The 21254-nt window shown below is 40.5% G+C and overlaps 1 protein-coding gene across 4 annotated transcripts in view; it reads right to left on the bottom strand.

The window, feature by feature from the left end:
* The window catches only part of RNF180 (ring finger protein 180), a 192937-nt gene extending 172205 nt beyond the window's left edge, over window positions 1-20732 (bottom strand). Inside the window, exons 1-2 of one of the 4 annotated variants that reach the window (XM_027605363.2) lie at window positions 20270-20440; window positions 12860-13034 (exon numbers count right to left, since the gene is read on the bottom strand). The gene's annotated coding sequence lies outside the window, so the exon portion shown is untranslated. Of the gene's footprint in view, window positions 1-1580; window positions 1626-12859; window positions 13035-20269; window positions 20441-20470 lie in introns of those variants that run through there. The other 3 variants (XM_027605364.2, XM_027605362.2, XM_027605365.2) reach the window with 3 other exon arrangements.
* Between the last annotated feature and the right edge of the window lie 522 nt (window positions 20733-21254).

The following is a 21254-nucleotide window of genomic DNA, read 5'->3' as shown; positions in this document are numbered from 1 at the left end:
TTTAAAAAAAGATTTTATTTATTTGAGACAGAGGGAGAGTAAGACAGCATGAGTAGGGGGCAGGGCAGAGGGAGAGGGAGAAGCAGACTCCCCCACTGAGCAGGAAGCCCGATGAGAGGCTCGATCCCAGGACCCCGAGATCATGACCTGAGCCAAAGGCAGACACTTAACTGACTGACCCACCCAGGCGCCCCAAGTTTTAGATAAAATTCTAAGTATAAAGCAGAAATATGGTTATTAAAACTATCTATTACCTCTTCTACCAGATAAACTTCATTATAATGGAAAAACACCGCTGCAGTAATCCAGCCCAAAGACAAGACTCTGATCAGGGTGGTAGCAGTGGTGGTAGTAAATAACGATCAAATTCTGGATATACGTTGTACATAGAGCAAACAGGATTTCCAGACAGATTGAACATAGGGTCTAAGAGAAGAATCAAGCATAGCTCCAAATTTTTTAGCATGAGCAACTCTAAGGATGGAACTGCCATCAACTGATATGGGGAAGGATGCAGGTGCAACAGGAGGGTAGATCAGGAGTTCAGTTTAAGATATATTAAATTTGAGAGGCCTATTTGACTTTCTTTTTTTTTTAAGATTTTATTTATTTATTTGACAGAGAGCTAGAGAGCACAAGTAGGCAGAGTGGAAGGGAGAAGCAGGCTCCCTGCTGAGCAGGGAGGCTGATGTGAGGCTCGATCCCAGGACCCTGGGATCATGACCTGAGCCGAAGGCAGATGCTTAACCGACTGAACCACCCAGTTGCCCCTTGACTTTCAAATATAACTATTAAGTACACAGCTGGATTCAGGAATCTGGACTTGTAAAGAGTTCCTGAGCAGATTTAAATGTGGGATGGTTCTCTAAAGCCAGAAAATGGTTGAGATCTACTTAAAACCTTAAGTATGAAAAGGAACCAAATACTGACCCCTCATTCTCACTCAGTTCCTTCTGAGTTTTATTATCTTGGAATATAAACTGTACCATGAGACAAATATGGGGCCCTGTTTGTGGACCTCTCTCTCCAGAAAGAACAGTTTCACACTAAACAGGTGCTTAAGGGACATCGCCAGCACAAGAATACTCTTTAGGGAAGTTTCTCAGTTTGGTGGTCCCTGGTAGTATAAATTCGAGACCTAAAATCTAGAAGTTAAGGCTTCTCAGGTGATTTAGAAGACATGAGAATCTGAAAATGGATAAAGGGAAAGAATCAAATAAGCACTTATTCTTCCTTTGCTATACAAACTATTTTAGGGTTACCAAATAGTTAACGAGGAAAATCTCATGAGGCATCATGCTAATAAATGTAGGATGATTAATACAATCACCATTTTTCAACCTCTAATAAAATGATAGATTTAGGGAAAAGGACCAATAGTAGATACCAAAAACATTAGAAAAAAAGGGTGGTGAACATTTTATAATGTATATATGAGGCTGTACCACATGAACTCAAAGATCAACCCTAACATCATAACTAAACAACCATAAGCAAATACAGGACAACTGTATTAGTTTGCTAGGGCTACCATAACAAAGTACCAGAGACTGGATGGCTTTAACAGAAATGTTTCTCACCGTTCTGGAAGCTAGAGATCTAAAATCAAGGTACCATCAGGACTGGTTTCCTCTGAGTTTTTTCTCTTTGGGTTTTAGATGGCTTCCTTCTCATGGATCTTCATACGGTCTCTGGAGGCACCCATCCTGATGTCTTTTTGTGAATCCAAATTTCCTCTGCCTATAAGGACACCAGTAAGACTGGATAAAGGCCTACCAAACAGCCTCATTCTAACTTAAGCCTCTCTTTAAAGGCTTTATCTCCAAACACAGTCACATTCTGAGATACGGGGAATTAGCTCTTCAACATATTAATTTGCAAGGACACATTTCAGCCCATAACAACAAACAAACACTATGCACCTCCTCATATAATGCAATTAAAAGCATTCAGTACCATCTATATTCTTTAAAAAAAAATTGACTGGAATCAAATCAAGAAAGCCGCTAAATCCAAGAACCATTTTCTTTACTAAATGAAGAATAAGGGAACATGTTAAATGACACCATAAGCATACAACTGGCTGTATACAGAATGTGAAAAATTCTACAAATGACTTGTTTTTTTTCCAACAAACAAATGAATTTTTAGGAGGGAGGAGGAACTTAAGAGATATAAGATATCAGTCAAATGCAATGTGTAGACCATGTTTCAACCCCGATTCAAAGAAAGCAACTCTAAAAAATATGTTTTTGATACAAATGGGGAAAATTACACACTAACTAGGTATTGGATGATACTAAAAAATGGTTAACCTTGTGGATGTGATAATATAATGCTGTTATTTTTTTAAAGGTCCTCAGGCTAGAGATAAATACTGTAACTTTGATTATTCACAGGCAAAACTATTTAATGTAGAAACAAATGATATAATGTAGGAAAAAGAAAAATAAAAGAATAATAGCTATTGAAGTTGGCTGATGGATACATGAGGATTCATTATGCCATTCTCTCTACTTCTGTGTATGTTTGAAATTTTTTTTTTTATTTTAATTTTTTATTGTTATGTTAATCACCATATATTACATCATTAGTTTTTGGTGCAGTGTTCCATGATTCATTATTTGTTCATAACACCCAGTGCTCCATGCAGAACGTGCCCTCCTCAATACCCATCACCAGGCTAACCCATCCCCCTACCCCCCTCCCCTCTAGAACCCTCAGTTTGTTTTTCAGAGTCCACCATCTCTCATGGATCGTCTCCCCCTCTGACATACTCCCCTTTTCTTCCTCTCCTGTTATCTTCTTCTTTTTCTTTTTTCTTAAAATATGTTGCGTTATTTGTTTCAGAAGTACAGATCTGTGATTCAACAGTCTTGCACAATTCACAGCGCTCACCGTAGCACATACCCTCCCCAATATCTATCATCCAGCCACCCCATCCCTCCCACCCCCAACCACTCCAGTAACACTCAGTTTCTTTCCTGAGATTAAGAATTCCTCATATCAGTGAGGTCATGTGATACATGTCTTTCTCTGATTGACTTATTTCACTCAGCATAACACCCTCCAGTTCCATCCACGTCGTTGCAAATGGCAAGATCTCATTCCTTTTGATGGCTGCATAATATTCCATTGTGTATATATACCACTGCTTCTTTATCCATTCATCTGTCGATGGGCATCTTGGCTCTTTCCGCAGTTTGGCTATGGTGGACATTGATGCTATAAACATTGGGGTACACGTACCCCTTCGGGTCCCTACATTTGTATCTTTGTGGTAAATACCCAGTAGTGCAATTGCTGGATCGAACGGTAGCTCTAATTTCAACTGTTTGAGGAACCTCCATACTGTTTTCCAGAGGGGTTGCACCAGCTTGCATTCCCACCAACAGTGTAGGAGGGTTCCCCTTTCTCCACATCCCCGCCAACATCTGTCGTTCCCTGACTTGTTAATTTTAGCCATTCTGACGGGTGTGAGGTGGTATCTCATTGAGGTTTTGATTTGGATTTCCCTGATGCCGAGCGATGTTGAGCACTTTTTCATGTGCCTGTTGGCCATTTGGATGTCTTCTTTGGAGAAATGTCTGTTCATGTCTTCTGCCCATTTCTTGATTGGATTATTTGTTCTTTGAGTGTTGAGTTTGATAAGTTCTTTATAGATTTTGGATACTAGCCCTTTATCTGATACGTCATTTGCAAATATTTTCTCCCATTCTGTCGGTTGTCTTTTGGTTTTGTGGACTGTTTCTTTTGCTGTGCAGAAGCTTTTTATCTTGATGAAATCCCAATAGTTCATTTTTGCCCTGGCTTCCCGTGCCTTTGGCGATGTTTCTAGGAAGAAGTTGCTGCGGCTAAGGTCGAAAAGGTTGCTACCTGTGTTCTCCTTTAGGATTTGGATGGACTCCTGTCTCACGTTTAAGTCTTTCAACCATTTGGAGTCTATTTTTGTGTGTGGTGTAAGGAAATGGTCCAGTTTCATTCTTCTGCATGTGGCTGTCCAATTTTCCCAACACCATTTGTTGAAGAGACTGTCTTTTTGCCATTGGACATTCTTTCCTGCTTTGTCAAAAATAAGTTGACCATAGAGTTGAGGGTCCATTTCTGGGCTCTCAATTCTGTTCCATTGATCTATGTGTCTGTTTTTGTGCCAGTACCATACTGTCTTGATGATGACAGCTTTGTAATAGAGCTGGAAGTCCGGAATTGTGATGCCGCCAGCTTTGCTTTTCTTTTTCAGTATTCCTCTGGCTATTCTGGGTCTCTTCTGGTTCCATACAAATTTTAGGATTATTTGTTCCATTTCTTTGAAAAAAGTGGATGGTATTTTGATGGGGATTGCATTGAATGTGTAGATTGCTCTAGGTAGCATTGACATCTTCACAATGTTGATTCTCCCAATCCATGAGCATGGAACGTTTTTCCATTTCTTTGTGTCTTCTTCAATTTCTTTCCTGAGTATTTTATAGTTTTCTGAGTACAGATCCTTTGCCTCTTTGGTTAGATTTATTCCTAGGTATCTAATGGTTTTGGGTGCAATTGTAAATGGGATAGACTCCTTGATTTGTCTCTCTTCTGTCTTGTTGTTGGTGTATAGGAATGCCACTGATTTCTGTGCATTGATTTTATATCCTGCTACTTTACTGAATTGCTGTATGAGTTCTAGCAGTTTTGGGGTGGAGTCTTTTGGGTTTTCCACATACAGTATCATATCATCTGCAAAGAGTGAGAGTTTGACTTCCTCGTTGCCGATTTGGATGCCTTTGATTTCTTTTTGTTGTCTGATTGCTGTGGCTAGGACTTCTAATACTATGTTGAATAGCAGTGGTGAGAGTGGACATCCCTGCCGCGTTCCTGACCTTAGGGGAAAAGCTCTCAGCCTTTCCCCATTGAGAATGATATTCGCTGTAGGTTTTTCGTAGATGGCTTTTATGATATTGAGGTATGTACCCTCTATCCCTATACTCTGAAGAGTTTTGATCAAGAAAGGATGTTGTACTTTGTCAAATGCTTTTTCTGCATCTATTGAGAGGATCATAGGATTCTTGTTCTTTCTTTTGTTAATGTATTGTATCACGTTGATTGATTTGCGGATGTTGAACCAGCCTTGCAGCCCAGGAATAAATCCCACTTGGTCGTGGTGAATAATCCTTTTAATGTACTGTTGGATCCTATTGGCTAGTATTTTGGTGAGAATTTTTGCATCCATGTTCATCAAGGATATTGGTCTGTAATTCTCTTTTTTGATGGGGTCTTTGTCTGGTTTTGGGATCAAGGTAATGCTGGCTCATAAAATGAGTTTGGAAGTTTCTCTTCCATTTCTATTTTTTGGAACAGTTTCAGGAGAATAGGTATTAATTCTTCTTGAAATGGCTGATAGAATTCCCCTGGGAAGCCATCTGGCCCTGGGCTTTTGTTTCTTGGGAGATTTTTGATGACTGTTTCAATTTCCTTAGTGGTTATAGGTCTGTTCAGGTTTTCTATTTCTTCCTGGTTCAATTTTGGTAGTTGATACATCTCTAGGAATGCACCCATTTCTTCCAGGTTATCTAATTTGCTGGCATAGAGTTGCTCATAATATGTTCTTATAATTGTTTGTATTTCTTTGGTGTTGCTTGTGATCTCTCCTCTTTCATTCATGATTTTGTTGATTTGGGTCATTTCTCTTTTCTTTTTGATCAGTCTGGCCAGGGGTTTATCAATCTTGTTAATTCTTTCAAAGAACCAGCTCCTAGTTTCGTTGATCTGTTCTACTGTTCTTTTGGTTTCTAGTTCATTGATTTCTGCTCTGATCTTTATGATTTCTCTTCTCCTACTGGGTTTAGGCTTTCTTTGCTGTTCTTTCTCCAGCTCCTTTAGATGTAGGGTTAGGTTGTGTATTTGAGACCTTTCTTGTTTCTTGAGAAAGGCTTGTATTGCTATATACTTTCCTCTCAGGACTGCCTTTGCTGTATCCCAAAGATTTTGAACAGTTGTGTTTTCATTTTCATTGGTTTCCATGAATTTTTTTAATTCTTCTTTAATTTCTTGGTTGACCCATTCATTCTTTAGTAGGATGCTCTTTAGCCTCCATGTATTTGAGTTCTTTCCGACTTTCCTCTTGTGGTTGAGTTCTAGTTTCAAAGCATTGTGGTCTGAAAATATGCAGGGAATGATCCCAATCTTTTGGTACCGATTGAGACCTGATTTGTGACCTAGGATGTGATCAATTCTGGAGAATGTTCCATGGGCACTAGAGAAGAATGTGTATTCCGTTGCTTTGGGATGGAATGTTCTGAATATGTCTGTGAAGTCCATTTGGTCCAGTGTGTCATTTAACGTCTTTATTTCCTTGTTGATCTTTTGCTTAGATGATCTGTCCATTTCAGTCAGGGGGGTGTTAAAATCCCCCACTATTATTGTATTGTTGTCAATGTGTTTCTTTGCTTTTGTTATTAATTGCCTTATATAATTGGCTGCTCCCATGTTCGGGGCATAGATATTTACAATTGTTAGATCTTCTTGTTGGATAGACCCTTTAAGTAGGATATAGTGTCCTTCCTCATCTCTTATTACAGTCTTTGTTTTAAAATCTAGTTTGTCTGATATAAGGATTGGCACCCCAGCTTTCTTTTGGTGTCCATTAGCATGGTAAATGGTTTTCCACCCCCTCACTTTCAATGTGGGGGTGTCTTTGGGTGTAAAATGAGTCTCTTGCAGACAGCATATTGATGGGTCTTGTTTTTTAATCCAATCTGATAGCCTGTGTCTTTTGATTGGGGCATTTAGCCCATTTACATTCAGGGTAACTATTGAAAGGTATGAATTTAGTGCCATTGTATTGCCTGTAAGGTGACTGTTAACTGTCTGTTGTCTGTGTTCGTTTCTGCTCTTTGCTGCTTTTAGGTTCTCTCTTTGCTTAGAGGACCCCTCTCAATATTTCTTGGAGGGCTGGTTTCGTGTTTGCAAATTCCTTTAGTTTTTGTTTGTTCTGGAAGCTTTTGATCTCTCCTTCTATTTTCAATGATAGCCTAGCTGGATATAGTATTCTTGGCTGCATATTTTTCTCGTTTAGTGCTCTGAAGATATCTTGCCAGTCCTTTCTGGCCTGCCAGGTCTCTGTGGATAGGTCTGTTGCCAATCTAATGTTTCTACCATTGTAGGTTACATATCTCTTCTCCCGAGCTGCTTTCAGGATTTTCTCTTTGTCTCTGAGACTCGTAAGTTTTACTATTAGGTGTCGGGGTGTTGACCTATTTTTATTGATTTTAAGAGGGGTTCTCTGTGCCTCCTGGATTTTAATGCCTGTTTCCTTCCTCACATTAGGGAAGTTCTCTGCTATAATTTGCTCCAATATACCTTCTGCCCCTCTCTCTCTCTCTTCTTCTTCTGGGATCCCAATTATTCTAATATTGTTTCGTCTTATCGTATCACTTATCTCTCGAATTCTGCCCTCGTGATCCTGTAGTTGTTTCTCTCTCTTTTTCTCAGCCTCTTTATTTTCTATCATTTGGTCTTCTATATCGCTGATTCTCTCTTCTGCCTCATTTATCCTAGCATTTAGTGCCCCCATTTTTGATTGCACCTCATCAATAGCCTTTTTGATTTCGATTTGGTTAGATTTTAGTTCTTTTATTTCTCCAGAAAGGGTTTCTCTAATAACTTCCACGCTTTTTTCAAGCCCAGCTAGTATCTTTAAAGTCATGATTCTGAACTGTAGGTCCGACATCGTACTAATGTCCGTATTGAGTAGGTCCCTGGCTGACGGTACTACCTCTTGTTCTTTTTGCTGAGGTGATTTCTTTCGTCTTGTCATTTTGTCCAGAGGAGAATAGATGAATGAGAAAACAAAAGGCTAACAGGTTTACTACGTCCCCAGCAAATATACTGTATACAAGTCAGAAAAGACCTGAAACCAGGGGAAAAGAAAGGGAAAGAAAGAAAAAAGAAAGAGAAAAAGAAAAAAAAAAGAAAAAAAAGATAAAAACAAAAACAAAACAATTCAAAAAAGGCAGAATATGATCAAATATGATCAGGCTAGTGCATAGATCAGTGCCACACACTAGATTTTGGGCGTATTTTGGTCTGTTAGAAAAAAGTGCCTCCTAAAATTTTAAAGGAAGAAAGACATATATGTACAAAATAAGGGTTGATACAATGAAGGGATGGAAGATGACTGTAAAGATGAAAATTATAAAAGATTTTATAAAAGGACTTGGTAAGATAAGTTGTTTGAAAAAAGAAAGAAGATTTAAGGAAAAAAAAAAAAAAGGAAAAAGGGAGAGAATGTGATCAGGCAGGAGACTAGAACAAAGCCATACACTAGTGGTTTAGGGTATATTTTGATCTGTTAGAAGAAACTGTACCTCAAAATTTTAAAGAGAGAACAACTTATATATATATGCCAAAAACAAGGATAACTACTATGAAGGGATAAAATATGACTCTAAAAATGAAAAAAAAAAATGTTTTTTTTTAAAAAAAAGGGATTTATAAGATGTTGGTTGAAAAAGGGAAAAAGAAAAATAAAAAAAAGTCAACAAAAATTAACTTTGATGAAATAATGAATCATGGTAAAAAAAAAAAAAAAAAAAAAAAAGAAGCCATGAATCTATGTGCAGTATTCCCCTAGCGCTGGAGTTCTCCTATTCTCCTTGATCGATCAACTTGGTCTTGGCTTGCTGGCTGTTTGTGTTGATCTTCTGGGGGAGGGGCCTGTTGCTGTGGTTTCCAAATGTCTTTGCCGGAGGCGGAATTGCCCCGCCCTTGTCGGTCCGGGCTAAGGAAGTTGCTCCAGTTTGCTCTCAGGAGCTTTTGTTCCCTGCAAGCTCTCGGTACAGCTTTGGAGGACCAGGGCGAAAATGGCGGCCTCCCAGTCTCCGCCCGGAGGAGCCGAGAACTCGGGGCCCCACTCCTCAGTGCGCCCCCAGAGAAAAGCAGTCACTCCCGTGTCCCCGGTCTCTGGCCGCACTCCGTGCTCACCCGGCCTGTGATCGAGCGTTGCTATCTCTGGCACCCGACCCCGCTCGGAGTCTCCAAACCCAGCAGATCCCTGCAGTGCGTTCCCGCACCGCTCCTCCCCGGGAAGGAAGGGGAGTCTCCCCGGATTTGCTGCTTGTTGGGTCCTTGCTGGGGGAGCCGTGCCCCGACTGGGCCGCAGATCACAGTTTATGGCAACCCCGAGCTGAGAGCCCGCGACTCTGCTCCGTATCTGCAGCCGGCTTCCCCGCCCCGACACCTGGGAGCTCTGCTGCACTCAGGCACCCCCGGTCTCTCTGTGACCCCAAGGGTCCTGAGACCACACTGTCCCGGGAGGATTCCACCCCCCGCTTAGCCACTGCAGCGACGTCCCTCCGCCGAGCCAACTTTTAAAAGTTCCGATTTTGTGCTCCGCGGCTCTAGCACTTGCCAGAAGCGGCCGGCGGAGGCCCCTCCCCCGCCGTCTATCCTCCCGAATATCGCCTCGGATTCACTTCTCCGCACATCCTACCTTCCAGTAAGTGGTCGCTTCTCTGTTCAGAGAGTTGTTGCTACTCTCCTGTTCGATCTCCTGTTGAGTTCGTAGGTGTTCAGAATGGTTTGATCCCTATTCAGCTGAATTCCTGAGACCAGACAAAATCTAGGTCTCCTACTCTTGAAATTTTTTATAAATTAAATTTTTAGATGAGAATTTTCTCGTGTTCTGCTCAGAGATTAGGCCAATAGAGACTTCATTCTAATCTCTCTGTGTCAGCAATTTTTTTTTTTTTTTTTTATCTACTGTTATACTGAGAATGTTGCCCTTTCTAAGTCCTGGCTTTGCCGGGACTTTTCTGTTACCAACTCCCTGCCCTCATGTGTACCCAAGGATTCTGGTCCTGGATGAGGAGGAGTATTAAAAACAAAATAAACAACAAGCCCCTAGGTCAGTGAGTTAAGGCGACCTCACCCTAGGAGCAAGGACAGTTTCTGTCCTGTGTCTACTTTCCTAGCCTCCCCACCTGTGTTCTTTTTGGTTCCTCTGCTTTCTTTTACTTTGTTACAATTTCATCTATGAATCTACATGATACATGATCAAATATTTCTAGACAAGTTCTAGGTATCTGTAGCATAGGTTTTCAGGTTATCATAACTGGTAGCCTTTCCTTCAGTTAACTACTCCAAGAAAAACTACTTAACCCTGTTATTTAGCAATGTCACTCAGAGTTATAGTCATGATTCTTAGAACTTGTTCTGAAAACTTGAAAATCCTGAAAGGAAGGTGAGGGAAGAGGATTAAGGTGGATTGAGGGCAAAAGCTTGCTTGTCAGTTTTTTCAAAAAGACAGAATGGAGGGGAGCCTGGGTGGCTCAGTCAGTTTAGTGTCTGGCTCTTGATTTCGGCTCATGTCATGTTCCCAGGGTCCTGGGATCAAGCCCCGCACTGGGTTCTGTGCTCAGCGGGGAGCCTGCTTGTCCTTCTCTGTCACCCTTTGCCCCTCCCCAACTCGTGCATGTGCTCTCTCTAATCTTTAAAAAAGGGGGGGGGGGGTAGAATGGAATTTCTCTAACAGACTAAGGGAGAAATGTGGAGAAAGGAAGACATGTCATTCCATACACTCTATAAACAATAAGCAAATAAATGTGCAGCCTCAAAAATTCTAGGCCAGAAATTATGGTTCTAGTCACCAAAATTTTACTTTATGAAAATCTGAAACATTTTAATTCTCTACACTGAAAGAAGAGTCTGTTGAAAATGCAAAACCAATCATTACTCTCCTGCTTCCTTCAGAGGCTTCCTAGTACTCTGCTGACAAGGGTGCTGCCCATTCTCTGGCCCATCTGCCCTATAGTCCCACGGTCCAGCCTTTTCCAGATCCTCCACTCTCCTACTCCGATCGCTGGATCCCTGGAAAGCTTACCTGTAGCCTCTAGGGAGTACCTCCATATCTTTCAAGTCTCAGCTTAAATACCCCTTTCTGAAGGGGTGGGGATAATAAACTATTATTTTCCACTGAAGACCTTTCTAGTTCTCCCTCAGAACATTCATCACACTTTTAATTAGCTGTTCCATGTCAATCTTCCTTGCTGAGTTGCAAGCCCTTTGACAGTTCAATCTACCATAGTGCTGACACAGTGTGGGGCACCAATCAGTTGACTGAGTAAGCAAGTAAGCAGAGGCAAGACCAAAAAAAAAAAAAAAAAAAATCACTTCCTTACTCTGCTTAAAATCAAGGCACGATTTACTGGCATCACCAGGGAACTCTCACAAACACCACCAAAGGAAGCTGGTCTCAGCCTCATAAAGCTGTTATAGAGATTGACTTTTTAGAAGCTCCATCTTAGAACACTGAGTTGCATGACATCATATGTGGTTTGAGGACTGTGTGTTACTGGATGTATTCAAATTACTTACAAACCTCTATGGAGCAATCCATCAGAAAACTAGACTTTTTCTCTTTTTATTAGCAAAGGGCCAGAAAGAGATACATTCTTTATATTTTTAAACTAAAATCTCTATATATGCAACATGAAGTCAAAGGGTTGATATTATTTTAAATACTAGCTAGTATTTTTTGAGGACAGTACTTATTAAATGACATTAGCTCCTTTAATCATCAGGACATTCCTGTGAAGTTAGAATTGTTAACTTCATTTTATAGATAAGGAAACTGAAGCCTAGAGAACTTAAGTAACTTCCTAAACTATTCTCACCACTTTGTGAGGACAAAGTTCTTAATTTCTTGAGTCTTAAGATTTATAAGGATAAGAGGAGTGAAGTGGATTGAAGCCCTCACAGACAGTTTAAAGTTGGGATGGGGGTGCAAAGTGCTCCCTGTTAAGCTATTTACTGGAACAGAGAAGGCAAAAACATCACTGGCTGTCCACCCCTGCTCCCCCTCCTGCTGGCATCTTAGATAACTACAGTTAAGAAGGGCAGAAGGTAAGGCATGGAAGTGGTAACTAGTTACAACAAGTATCAAGATCTACTTTCAGTCTTGATCAGCTTTTGGGTGGCTTCAGAAGCATTCTCCTTTAACCATTCTAGCAATAAAACAGGGTCCACTAAGTCAACAGAGCCTACAAAAACTGCACACACTCCTAGCTTACCATCTGGATAGTGGTACTTTTTTGCTTCTAACATTTGCATTTTTGCATACTTTACATCACGACATACCTAATGGACTATCATTTATTCTCCCATTTACCACTGTCTGGCAAGCAAATGCTTGTCTACGCAGAACCTGTTGTTCTACACAGACAATCCTTCGTCATGGATCACTCTGAAATTCAGTGATGCTCTGAACTAAGAAGACGAGGCTTATGACAATCCTAAAACAGCCATGCTGCATAGCTGTTCTTTCTGTCCTCCCCTTCACTGAGGCCCTCAGAGGCTACTGAAGAATGTACGGGTTAGCTTGCCTTCTTTAAGTGTTTCTGCACCTGTGATGCACTAATTTATCCCACATTCTGAGCAGTTACGCATGATTCAGTACCTCTAACATCCATAATTTCTCAACAAAATGCTTAATGATGATCAGTAAGATTGCCTAATGAAACTGATTCAATTTATGACATTTCTTTTGAGAATACCAGTATTTAAGGAAGCAGCAGTGGCACTTTTCCTCTCATACAAAAATCTTGAAAGGGATTCCAAAATATCAACTTGACAAAAGAAAAGAAGAGCTTAAATATTTCACTATTTGCAGAACCCCTGAAGCATAAATTGAATACTCTGGATACAAAACATAGTATTCACTCAACTACTACCTATCAAGCCTTTGAAATTAAACTTACATCACAATTCCTTTTAATAATCAATCTTCCTGTGTTCCACAGTATTTCAGAGATTTCATTTTAGGAATGAATCACAGGAAGACCTGACTAGACTTGGTATGAAACAGACAAAGTAAAAAAATTACCGTGGTCACTCTTCTGCCCACCTACTCAGATCTATGGTGGCAGAGCTTGCTGATACACAAAGCGCTCAATCTGGTTTCCCTATCTCTAGCAGGCTTCCACCAATTGGTTCCCTTTTCTCTCTTCTGTTCTTCAGAGGGGGCATCATGCACCACCCTTTATCACCTATCCATTTCCCTAGGAGAGAAAGTGACAGGACCCATGAAAACACGTACAACAGCAATTGCGGCCAAATACTATCAACAGGCTTCTTTGCATTTCAGCTCTCCAAATGCTCTGTGGCATCCACCACAAACCCCCTACATTCCCACCTGTGCATTTGCTGAAATCTGCGTGGAACACAGAAAGTGAAAGAACATCCAGGAATTTCAGAGTAGTATCTGAGAGGTTGAGAGGGATGTCTTCCCAGTTTGCTAGTTGGTAAAGGACCTACCCACCTGAGGGAATTGACTAAAGGGCAGAAAGAAGCTCTTAGTCCGTATTCATCAGGCAGTCTGTACCAATAGGCAAGGGTGGCATAGGGAATGAAGGTGCTAATGTAGAGAAATTCTTCTTAACAGAGGACAATCTGTTCCTTAAGGTCATTTCCTCCTAGTTTTTGTGTTTTATGAGTTTTTTTGCTTTGTTTTGCTTTACGTTGTGTTTTCATTTTACTCTACATCTTCATAGGAACTTAATGAAAAATGAGAAAAAACTACACTGGAGGCTGCTATTCAGATACCACTTTTGAACTGGGAAACTTTTGTACAACTTGTTAAAAGATTAATAATCTTATGCATATTCCAGTGTTAAGTTTTTGGCATGTTTACTACTTATCCAGATATAATTTGTATCAGTAAGGTAAAAAGCTGCAAAACTTAGGAAAACACTATTTCTAGAAGAGGAACTGCAAATGGCTAGCAGTCATATGGAAAGTGTTCAATTTCACCCAAATCAGGAAAGTTAAAATTAAAATAAGATACCATTTCATGACCATTACATTGGGGAACACTGAAATGTCTGACAATATCCCATGTAAAAACGATATGAAGCAACATCAAGAGTCTCATAAACTTCTATGGGGAAGTACAACTAGGCACAAGCATTTTGGAAAGCAACTTAGCAAAATCTGGTAAGAGAGAATGTTTATCTACTGATTTTCAGTTTTACATCTAGGTTCTTAGGTGCATACAAAATATATAGGAACATCCCATGTTAGCAACACTTTGCAACAGATTTGACAAATTTTTGTTCATTGATACAATTTAATACTGTATAGCAATAAAAGCAAACTAAAGGTACATGTATCTAGAAAAATTTCTAAATTATGTTAAATAAGGAAAAAAGGCTACAGAAATATACTCATTAGAGAATGACACAACAGAGTAACAGTCACAAAAAAAACTTTTAAGGCATGTGCAACAATGTTCTATCTTCTTTACAGATAGATGCTGAGGTAGCCTAAGTTTAAAAACATGAATGGGAATAAAAGACACCAAGTTTAGCATAATGGTAACCACTGAGAAGGAATCTAAAAGGGCTTAAATCTTATCTTTTAAAAAATCAGAAAAAATAATAAAATATTAATTTTTATATGACTAAGTAATGAGAACATGAGTGTTCACTGTATTGTTTATTTGAAATGTGTTATTTTTCTAAACTTCAAGTTTTTTATTAATAACATGGAAATCAAATACTTTGCATTCTGTATCATAAGCATTTCTCAATGTTAAATATCTAAAACACTTATTTTGCTTTCAAGAGTATATAAATCAACATTAGAATTGATTTGAGCCTTATGTCGAGTGCTATATATACAATGAGGAGAAAAGGGGCTACAACCATAACCTTTGGGTCAAAGTGATTACCTTTGCTAGTGCTTCTCATGTGTTGTGTATCTGAAATATCTAAATATTTTTTAAAAGAACAGATGCTCAATAAACAAACAAACAGATGCTCAAGCCTTATCCTAAACCTGCTTGAATCAGAATCATTGCATTGAGAACCATATACACTAAGGCTGAAAACCACTGATCTATCAAAATGGCACAAAGAGAAAAATGAGCAACTTTGATTGATTTAGACAAGTCACATGGTTGAAATGGTAAAGGTAACAGATCTGCCAATGACACACAGTTCTATGTCTCCCATGCACTGTACAAGCAAAACATAAAGTATGAAAAAATAAATGAGAAGGCATGTATAATAATACCATGCCATCTAACACCATAAGGGGGAAGAAAAAGATAGTGGTTCAAATGAAATGGATTATTCATAAATAAAGTGTTCTTTCATGTTAGTAACTCAATTAGACTAGAAAAAAAAACAGGACATCACAGGACTGTAAGAGAGTGAAGCCGCGCTGTTTATTTCCGCAGCTCCTTCCCTGCCTGATCACAGGCCAGAGCTGTAGTTGGACAGGCTTTTCCACATGGCTACCCTCTTTGTGTTTTAGTCACGGTTCCCTTCTTATATCCATTCAGGCCTATACACGATAATGGCTCTCACTGCTGCTAGTCCTGGGACGCTTCACCATCCACTGTTGGTTTCTTTTAATGCAGGCATACCTTTCAAGTTCAACTCTTCTCCATTACCCTATTTGAGACTGCAGCCTATTTTCTACTAGAACAGTAACTGATATGATTATGAAGCATGAAGGCACTGTGCCTGAGTATCTGATTAATAAATTTATTTCATAGATCTAATGTTGTAAGCTGATACACCCTATTATCCAGTGTTCTAGTTGATGCACGTGATCCAGAAAAAAATATATATTTAAGGTATGCCTTGTGCCTTTGAGGAAAAAATCTAGGTGGAGAACAAGTTCAAGGACAAAGTAAATGAAATAATAAAAAACACAGAAAGTAACCAACACATAGAACTACTTGGTAAACTAAAAACAAGACTTAGGGAGTAAGGCAAAGCTTTGTGGAAAACAGTGGTATTACAGCTGGTCTTAAAGGACAGAGAGGATTTAGAGAGCATTGGTCAAGTAGAGTGGAGAGAAATGGGTACTTTGAGCAAGGAAAATAATATAAGCCATAACACTAAGATGGGAAAGGATATGGTTGTTTGGTGAGCAAACAGTATAATGCCTGACTAGGAGAGAGAAAGCTTTATTTAGGACCATACAGCCTTAGCTGGTTTTAAGTCAGACAAGTGAAGCTATATAAATATTTATTACACAACTTATATATTCTCCTAAAGACAAGTAGCCTGAGAAAGAATAGTTGCTGCCTTAAAACCAAACATTGGAAGAGAATATGGCCAGAAAAATATACCTCAGTTTTAATTTCTATCTCTATTAAATAAACTTTACATAAACCGTCTTCAGTTGACTCATTGTATCATTGGCCCACCTGTCTATACTAGTCATTAAAAGCTGACTACACTGGTGTCCATACTTCAATTCTGGCCCTGTGGATAGATTTTTTAATAGGCTTCTAAATAGGACAAGCAATTCTCATTCAGAATAACTCTCATGCTTATCTCAGCAATTTTATGAAGGATGTTTTGAAGCTGCTTTAAAAATGTGTGCTAATGACCTACTGATTGTTTCTAAAGTTTTCCAGCTATCAAACCATCAGTGAATTAATCAGGTAAAGAGATTATAGAATTTGAGGTCAGTTCTATTAATATAGCTATCTCTAATACTTCTGCTTGCTACAGAGAAATTTATCAGGATCAAAAAATACAATGGATCTAATTTCTTTAGCTAGCTTTTCTAAAAGATTTGACAATGAAGTCATTTCCCTAAATTTTTTCAAAATCTAAGAAAGCAATGAAACACCTTGTTAATTAAGTGCTTAATGTTTACAGTACCAAGAATACTTAGTTTTCATCAATAAGATTCTATTTTTATACACTATCATACACTAGGGTGAAAAGATTTTTTTTTTTTGAAGATTTATTTGAGAGAAAGAGAGAGAGAGAGATGGCGCAAGCACTCTTGTGCAGGGTGCAGGGGGAGGGGCAGAAACAGAATCTTGCAAACTCTGTGCTCATGGGTCCCATCATGGGGCTCCACCTCAAGACCCCTGAGATCATGACGTGAGCGGAAACCAAGAGTCGGATGCTTAACCAACTGAGTCACTCAGGTGCCCCAAAACAAGATATTTTAATGTATTTTTATGTCCCCATTTTATTGTGGACTGCTATAAATTGTTAGGGTACAATACAAATTATTAGTTTCAAAATATTTAACAAACATGCAAACGTACACATAGAAATAAATATATCTATGTACAAATATACACAGGAACACAGAAGTTTAGCCTTCGGGTAGGCATTGTCCCCTTCAGACTAGTCACTCTGGGAAGGATGCAAAGTTATTCTAAGAACGTTGCCATTATTTAAAACTATTTCTAAATCACCCTTTTGAAATTGCTTTCATAGCCTTTCAAAAATCTTTTAAACATCCTTAATAATGGTAAAATCTTGAAGATAGAAATGAGTTTCACAATCACGCAGAAATCATGTTATCAAGGTAAGTTTAGTAAATAAAATATGGGTTCAAACTCAGTTATGTAGTTTTTTATTAAAAAATACAAACAAAAACCAGGACTTATAAAAGTGATCCTCAAAGCATGTTTTTGTTACTTATAAATTGACTAGAAATTTCAAAAGATTCAAAATAATTTTAACTAGCAGCAGCACTTTTGGAAGTGCTTAGCTTCCTAAAGTCACTACTTGGAATGACCACTCTCTTTCAAAAAATAATTAACAGCATGTTTGGGAGAGGGGCAGGGTTTCATGACTCTACAGTCACACTTTGCAGTCACAGGGCATCTTTTTTCCATGTAGTTAACAATATTTACTTCATTAATTCTCCACACATCCCTTATGAGAGAAAGACCAGATTATCATTCTTTTTTTTTTTCAGGTGGCTGAATGAAGGATGAATAAGGAAAGAACTGTGTTTATTTCACAAGTCAATAATTAAGTCTAGGCATTAATGCCCTAACATTTGTGCTATGTAGTTAGCAAAATTTAAATAAAATGTTTTAGCCTTATACTGCTTGATAAAAAGGCATTAAATGAGGTAGGTGTGTCATGAAATATTACAAAGATCTATTAAAATGATTATTAATTCATTGCATAGCTGCCTGAAAGAATTCTTGCTTGATGTAATGACAGCTACTTATTAAAGAGGCTGGTGTCTACCTTAAAATACACTCATATAAGCATCCTACTGGAATCTATTTTACCAAAAAAAGGATGTTTGGTTTTTCAAATACTTGATTTTAGAAGAAAAAATATCTTCACTTTGAAAAACCAAATATATAAATGAAAGAGAGGAAGAAATATGGGCAGTAAAAGATCCATCAGCAAATTCATGTAAGAGCAAACCCTAGGGAAACTGGTGAACTTTTGTTGCTTCTGGAGAGTTAAAAAAGTACAATGACATAAATGCACATGATTACAAGTTAAATTTCATTGAAATTATTGAAATGGCTGTTCTCTGAAATATTAAATTCTTCTGTTGAGAAAACTTGCTGCTCAGTATTCTAGAATACCTATGTGCTCACTTCTTTCATTCTACTTATTCATTAAATAAATATTTAAGGCTCCCAGTGGCACATTTATATAGGATATTAAAAACTTGACAGACCAAAGACAAATTTAGCCCTTACAACTACTCTGGTGATCCTATTCAGCAACTGAAACTATAACAGCACTCCAGCTGGTCATAAGGGTTAACTTGCTTTAAGTGAACACACTCCTTGCTTGTTGATTTAAGGCCCTTGATCTGCAATAGAACTAATTTGCTTTCTTTGAGATCTGCAGACCACTGGCCTTGGGAAGAAGAGACTAGAACTTTCCCTGGCTACAGAGGCCACCAAGGATGCTTGAAGCCACCTTGAACATTCTGATTAGCTCAGCAATCTTTTAGCAAAAAAAAATTTTTTTTTATCTTAAGGTCACTCAAATGACTTTATTGATCTCCCTTTGTGCATCCGTAAACCTTGCCCTCCACTGCAGAAAGAACAGAGTGCTCTTGTACAACCACCCCTGGGTACCAAGGAACCAGATCTTCTTGCACAACCTCCAAGTACCAAGATAACTCTGTAGCTGGTATCACCAAGTCTGGAAACATCACAGAGACACTGTACTCCCTTAACTGATTAAACCCCTTTAAAAATCTCTGGGTCAGGCAGAAACTTAGGGGGAGGCCTTTGGCAAGAGGCCACCTTCTCCCCCAGGTGGCTGGTCTCCTGAAGAAAGCTCATATTCCTTTCCAATCAAAACTCCTCTCTTGAGTGTTGGTCTTTCAGGCAGGCAACAGGCAGCTGAACTTGGATTTCCACAACAAAATGATTCCGGTCTTTTAAGTTTCACTTTTTAGGGGTACTATTCCAGGAGTCTGAAAGGACTCAACTCTATTTTTAATGAGAGCTGTTAATAATTAATGACCAAAACATAAAAAGTATCCGACGGGCACTCTGAGCCCTACATTTTGTATGAGGTTGAGTGACTGACGGCACGGAGAATAACTCTCAGCCAGACAAGTTCTAATCACAGCTCCCACAAGGGCTGACTGCTGAGTTTTGATATAATCATGTTTCGGCGTGGGTGCCTCAGCTGTCTGGTCTATAAAATGGGGTAATTTAAAAGGAACCTGTCCACACAACGCTCCTTTGAAGTTAACTAATGAACGCTGTCTTGGGTGCACCTGAAACTATTAGATGCTACAAAAGTATTGAGTACTATCCGGAAAAGAACACTGTAATACATACACATTAGTGCTAAATACGGCAGTAATAATAACAGCCCCCCCCCCCAACCCTCTCCTCACCTCCACCCCGCTGCCCAAGGCGTCCTTATAACCTCAGCCTAGCCAAGTCTGTGCACTCTGGATCCAAGGCTGCAACAAAAGCAGCTGAAAGGCCAATACCAAAATGGACCAGACAAAAGAAAGTGGCTCTGTGCAGAGGCAACGGGCCACGGAAGGGGGTGTGTGCCGACTCTTCCCAGAAGCTCTCAGATGAAACGGGACTCAGTTCCTCAACTCCGACTTGGAGGGCATCCAACAACCGACCCAGTCGCCCACCACCGGCTCCCTGCCCTCCACCGGAACCCTGCTTCGCCCCCCCCCCCCCCCCAAGCCCGGTCCCCGATCTCACGGCCCTGGCTCACATTTCCAGACTCGGTGTAATTCCACCCGGTCTACGGTCACGCCCCGAGGACTCCACTGAGAGCCTCAAGTGCGTAAGTTAAACCGCTGAGGCCGCACCACCTGAGGCCGGGGCGGGAGGCAGCCAGGCCAGCCCCAGCCCCAGCCCCAGCCCAGCCCCAGCCCCTTCCCAGCCCTCCACCAGTCCTAGCTCTGCGAGCCGAGCCCCGGCAGAGCCACCGCAGCCGGTCAGGGCTGGCGGAGGCCAGACACTCTCGGGGAGGCGCGCCCGGCCGGGCTGCGAGCCGCCGGCCCTTACCTGCGTCTGCGTCCGGGAGCCGCTGGCTCCGCGCCCCCTCCCGGCGCGGCCCGCGCCCCGCAGCCCGGCTCTGAGGACCCGCCGCGATGCGGGTCCTGCGAGACGGGAAGCGACAGGAGCCAAACCCCGCGGAAAGCGCTCCAGCTCGCCTGGGTCTCGGTGCCCGGGCGCTCCCCGCGGCACACCGCCCAGCTCACTCACCTCGGTGGGTTCCGCCCCGGCTGAGTGTGGGCGACGCCCCGCCCTGACCCGGTGCCTACTCGAGCAGCGCCGGCAGTGCCAGGCTCGGCGAGACCGGGGCGAAGTTGCGCTCTCCTGCCATCCCCTTACCAGAGCAACTGACGTTTCCTGGGCCTTCTGCAACCTCACCCTGTCCCCTCCTGGAGGTCTGAGTTCTGAGCCCACCTGCTGGGTCTATTGCTTCTTGTGCCTAAGGTTCCACCTTTTTTCAACTGGGATTAATCCCTAAAGTGTTCTTGACTTCACTCTTGACGAATAACGGTTCGTATATGAGTTGATGACCAGAGGTAAATCAAAAGTGCTTATTCGGGGAGTGGGGGGGGGGCCCTCTTGGAGTAAATCTTGACTTGTCAGCGGTACATCAGAACAATGAAAATAGATGATCCAAAGGCTATAAATAAGGTTCAGGACATAAAAAGCAAGTTTTATTCGTTGGGTTGAGGAAGGGGAAGGAAGCTCGGGGTCGGGGGGTGGCGGGACTCTAAAGACTGTATCGCTTTTTCTGCTAGATAGAAATTTCCATTTGCCTGAAGTGGCTTATTTGGATTCGTGTCTAAGCCCAGGGTTGCATGTAATGATTTCCCACCTGAGAATCCAAAGCAATCAATAACAAAACCAAAGACATCCAAAAGTACAGAAAACTACAGACCAATATACCTTATGAATATTAATACAAAAATCCACAATATAAAACTGGCAACCTAAATCCAACATAGAAAAAACATTTTACAACATGACCAAGAGG

Source organism: Zalophus californianus, chromosome 5 (assembly GCF_009762305.2).
Source record: "Zalophus californianus isolate mZalCal1 chromosome 5, mZalCal1.pri.v2, whole genome shotgun sequence".
NCBI lineage: Eukaryota > Metazoa > Chordata > Mammalia > Carnivora > Otariidae > Zalophus > Zalophus californianus.
This window is presented reverse-complemented; position numbering and strand designations above follow the sequence as displayed.